Raw genomic sequence first — 5,685 nt, forward strand, 5'->3', positions numbered from 1 at the left:
ATAGTCACATGCTTTCTAGTGAGCACATAAATATATTATTTTTCTATAGATCCTACTTAGTGGGTGGCAATTCTTGTTTGGAGCCCATGTTACTTGGATTGCAAGATTCTTGTTTGGCATTTTTTTAAAAAAGAATCTACTTTTTTGAGTTTGCACCCCTATAATTTCCTCTTTAACCCCCATCCCTAGAATTTTTTGGCAACTGTGTACATGCATGAAGTGGCATATTTGTAAGAGCCTGATAATCATTTTTTGTGATGATGTGGAGATTTTAGTGAATGAAATTGCTCCTCCTTCACCTATGGCCTTCCCATGCATGTAGATCTATATGACCTCTTTCTTGTGACATGCCCTTCAATCACGAGCCCAATTAATGGAAATGTTTTTGGGATTGTAGCTTTCTTTTTTTGTGGAGCTGATTAAAGGTTTTTATGCTTTTATTTTTGGCATTTATGGTGTGAAACTCCCATCTTGGCCATTTAGAGTACATGATTTATGCTTGAGTCAATCTAATAATCCCTACAGAAGGCTTAGATTTGTTTGGAAATGTCAAATCTTTTCTTGAGCTGGAAGTCATGATTCTTGGTTTTGCATTTGATTTTGTGGAGTTTGCAAAATTAAGAGCCATTGGTTATGCTCATTTATGGCCATCTATTGATTGTAGAGAGCCTCTTGATCTCAGTAAGAGCTTTACATTTGAAGTGATTGTGATCATACTAGCTAATTTTTGAAAGATATTCTCATTTGAATTTTTTTCACTTGGGAAGAGATGAAGTCCATATAGATGGTTGGACAAAGACCCCCAAAGTAAAACAATGGCATGAAGATTTAGTCTTCTAGGTTACTATCTATGCCTATCACTCATGAGATCAATGGTGTGACTTTTGGATTGGAGTTATACTCACCTCTTAATAGATTTATGGACATAATTTTTTGGCTCTCTCTTTTCCCATTGGTGGATTAGTTTTCCTAGATTTCCATTTTATTGGTGTTTTCTCTATGACAAAATTAACACTATGTGTGGGCTCTACATCTTCTCTCATGGCTTATTTTCAAACATGGAGTTCTATTTCCCACCAATTTTTAATTTGACACTAGCTTTTTTACCAGTGATAGCAATTTTTTATCATCTTGTCTTGTTTTTGGTGGTTGCTTTCTCTAGCCGAGGTCATTTTATGGTATTTTTTTGCCTCAACAACTGTTTGACCATCAAATTTGGGCTTTTTATTTGCTGATGCCAATACCACATCAGCAGTGCATCAGCATATACTATAACCTCCTCAGCCTCTTTTTGGACCTACATTCACTTTTTTGCTCATATCTTGGGCATACTGACTCCATTTTTTGCAAACAAGACTTGTTGAAAACCTGGTTCTGAGCCCATCATAGTGGTATCGTTACTTTACAGTTTTGATGCATTTTTATGGCTTTTTATTTTCAAAGTCTAGAGTTTTTTTTCACATTGGGAGACATATCTTGAGCATATGATCTCCAATTTGGAAATTCTTTATATCATTGGAAAGGTATTTCCAAGATCTTTCTAGTGATTCTAGTAGTTTTTTTTTTTTTTAGATTCTACTCCAAGAACATTCTATTCAATCTTCTACATTTTTGCATTCTAGTGGATAACATGGTTGTTTCAAGTCTAGGAATTGATTTTTTTGGTTCATATGATTCATTGTGACTTTTACTATCTTTTGTATTAGTCTTACATCTCTTCTAGTCTATTTAGATATCATTGTATCCATTCTTGCAAACACACTGAGATAAAGTGCCATACTGCATCTATATTTTCATTTTAGTTGTTTGCCTTTTTTTTCTTTCTAGTTTGAGCAGTGTCATATGAGGACACTTGTGCAAATTATTTTATTCTTGGGATTCACCATATCTTGTGCCTTATTGTACATGCACTACTCTAATAAAGTGCCATGGGAAGGTTGATTTTTTGCCTTTGTTTGCCATCTTCCTTTATCCAATGAGTATCCCTTCCATGATATTAACCTCAACAATGTGTCTAAGATTGATCACCTTAGTACACACATATGTACTCTTTTGTGAACCTTGATCATGGTTCCTTGACATGTAGTTATTTTGGCCCACTTTTCTAGTTACCTGTCATCATACCCTTCTCTACATTAGGAGGGTTCTTCTATTGTTTCTCATACTTCCTAGGTTCAATTGATTAGCTCTTTAGACTTTGGTGTTTCATGCCATCTTTATATTCAAGTTCAGTTGTTTTCCTTTGTGTACCTTATGAATTTAATGTAGATTAAAGTCTTCTCGACCTAGTCAGATTCTATTTTAGTGGAGGTTCTTTAGATTAACAATTACTTTTGATAGAGTTTTGCAGCTTCTACATGCTTTTGTGATGTTCTTCATGATCATCATTTTTTCTTATTTTTTGAAACATTGCCTCATTTGGAGGTCTCTTCAATCCTTCACTAGTTTCTTTTTGGAGTAGGGATTTTCCCAATTGGCTTTCTCTATTTCTCCTCTTTTTAAAGATTTGGTTGTGCTTGGGTACCTCATTAGGCTTTATTTTCTGGGAACCATTTCTACTTTTAGTAGTAGTTTCTATATTTTTAGCTACTCCCTAAGTTTATCTTAAAGGGGTTATTAGAGTAATTAGATATTTCCTAATTAACTCTGGTTGCTTAAGCTAAACTCTAGGCATATAATAATTAATTCTTCTATTAATTATTTTGATGCAACCTAGGTTAGACCTCTTTTAGGGTTTTGATCTCCTTATAAGGATGATCTCTCATTGTAAACATGAGATTGAGAATTGAAATTAATTCACTTTTGATAATAGTAATTTCTAGTTTTGCTCATCAGGAATGTCTCATCTATGGATTTGGCAATTTGAGCATCCATAGAATTTTTTCTTCTCTCTATCTATGATAGGTGTTTGCATGTAGGTGATTCTCTAGAGCTATGGGTTGATCTTTCATCAAATTCAATAAAATATTCAAAAACTCTCAACGATGAGTTAAAAATTAGTAGAAGAGAAAGAAATCCATCAAGTCATCAAGAAAATAGTTCAAGCCTCAACTTCAAAGGAAAAGAAAAAAATTAGTTTCTCAAAAAAAAGATGAAGAAGAAGTAGCAAAGGACAACAAAAGATCAGAGTCTAATGAACAATGAAAACCTCCTTTTCATATGAAACTAAACACAAGTGATGACATACATAATACCATAATCAATTGTAAAGGTTTTAGTAACTTCAAATACTATAAATATGAATCAATGAGTAATGACCATAAGAGTAAGGTGCAAGAAGTATTCATAGTAATGATGACTAAATTTAAATACGCACCATTAAAAATTAGAAATCACATACCTCATGAGATATATAAGAATATTGATAGTATATGGAAATATACCTTGAACATCAAGAAGGAAATGAGGAGAAAATTATTGGCAAATATTATGCCTGAATTTTATTTGGAGGATATAGTTATAGCTCTAAAGGGATGTGAGAATATGTTTTTCTACAAGGGTAGAGCTTTTTATGTTTTATCTAGTCAATTGAATTTAGTTGATGATGATTCTAAATTGGTATTACAACACTAAAGATCCAAATGTAACAATAGATGTTCATGATACTCATACCATGAAAATGGTTGAACTTTATAATCAAGATGATGAATTTGACACTATTTCCCCATAGGATTTTCTTGATAGTGTACATGAAATGGTTGAAACTATATATGAGAAATGTTAGTATGCTAATAGAAATAAAATTTAAATAAAGCTTCTACAAACTAAAAAAAATTCATAAACTTCAAGATAGACTAAGATGAGCTCTCAATTGAAAATATGAGCCATTAATCGGCTCTCTCAATGAGAACCTCTCTTGTTGAGTGGTTTTATCTAAATGGATAGGAGGTATGCTCAATATGCTTCCAAAGGATTCAATGGATGATTATGGATTTTTGGTGTGGATAGATGGCTTTAGTATGGATTTGGCTCTCAAAATAGAATTATAACTTTACTTCATGGATTGTGTTATTTTGCAAAGGGGAAGGGTCCAATTTATAGGCAAGAGGCTTGAGGGATTAAGGGCTAAGATTCAAGGATGGGAAAAAGCTTATGGAGGGCCCAGATTGCATGAGAGGAGAGCACATGGATTGTGCTTCTTTATAGCCAATCAAGGAGTGACACATGTCACATGGTGAGAGGATGGAGAAAAGGGGAAGGATGAGTCAACAAAGGAGGCTCAAGGGATAAAATCTTCATAAAGACCCTTCATAATGGCTTGTAAGAGCAATAAAAGGGCTTGGAAGAGTCATTTATGGCCTAGTGGACTTTATAAAGTTTTGTGGTTGAGGATATTTGTGAGAGATACCATGAAATTTGAATTTGAGGGTTTAGGGGGGTTTTAAGCTTGCTTAGGGTTGTACAAATGATTAGAGGAAGGGTTACAGATGGCTTAGGACTAGACAAGTGGATGGCAAGTGGATTGCAATTAATGAGGGTGGGTGAAGGAGGAGATATTTGTTAGCTTTGGCTTGGGTTAGCAAGTCTTAACCCATGTTTAGGGAATGTGACAAGGTTAGGAGGGGATTAGGATTAGGGTTAAAGACATCTTCTAGAAGAGTCTAGGCTTTGGATGAGGATGAAGACTTTCTAGAAGAGTCTAGAACTTCCTAGGATAAGATTTTATGAAATAAATAAAGTTTTATTTATTTCAAGGGTTTGGGTTGAGGAGATATTTATTAAAATATTTTTAATAAACATGAGGATTAATATTTAATCTTGATTAAATATTTTGAGTTGGGATTAGGGGTAGGAAATGATGAGATTAGCCTTTAATCGAAATTAAAGAAGGATTAGAAGATTTTGGAAGAGGTTATTGGTCTTAAAGAAATTGGCCAACTTTTGGGAAAAAAAAAAATAAATTATTTATTTTGGGATTTTTGGTCAATTTATTAATTAAATAATTAATAAATAAGGAAATAATGTTTAAATAAGATTTAAACATTTTTGGGAGGCATTCCTTAATTAAATATTTTTAATTAAGATAAAGGGATTTAATGGCATAAAAATAAATTAATTAATTAAATAATTAATTAATGATGATGTCATTAGGAATTTTTTAGAAAATAAAAATACTTTATTTTCTAAAGGTTTTTAGGTGTCTACATTTTGCCCCTCTTTAATGTGATTCTGCAAGTGGCATGGCATCAAAGATAAGAAAATAAGATGCCCAAGGCTAGAGCAGAAGAGGAGAGAATGGACTGTGAGATGCCCCCTCAAGAAGGCGGCGGGGAGAGAAAGCGAGGCTCGATGGCTTCTTGAAAAGTACAAGAATCTCGAATGAGCAAGGAGACTCAGATTGGCAAAGAGAAGGGGTTGAATTAGCCCAAACTCTCGCTATGATAGAATGATAAAGGAGAATTAGATGCATAAGAGGAAGCAAGCTTAAGACTTTAGGGAAGGTGGAGGATGAAGGAGCGAAGCGCTATAAAAAGGAATCTAGGATAGGGAGAAGGATGAGGGGATTATAAAGCTGATGCAACAGGATTTCAAAGAGTCAGATTGGCAGAAGATGGGTTTCGAAGATCCCTAGGACTAGGATTGTGGATCTCGAAAGATAAGGCTTGGTGGATTGATTGGATTGGTGGATCCCTAAGACTAGGATTGTGGATCCCTAAAGCTAAGAGTGATGATTTATTCTAAGAG

This window comes from Cupressus sempervirens, chromosome 9, assembly GCF_028749045.1.
Source record: "Cupressus sempervirens isolate cs-2001-9-10 chromosome 9, ASM2874904v1, whole genome shotgun sequence".
NCBI lineage: Eukaryota > Viridiplantae > Streptophyta > Pinopsida > Cupressales > Cupressaceae > Cupressus > Cupressus sempervirens.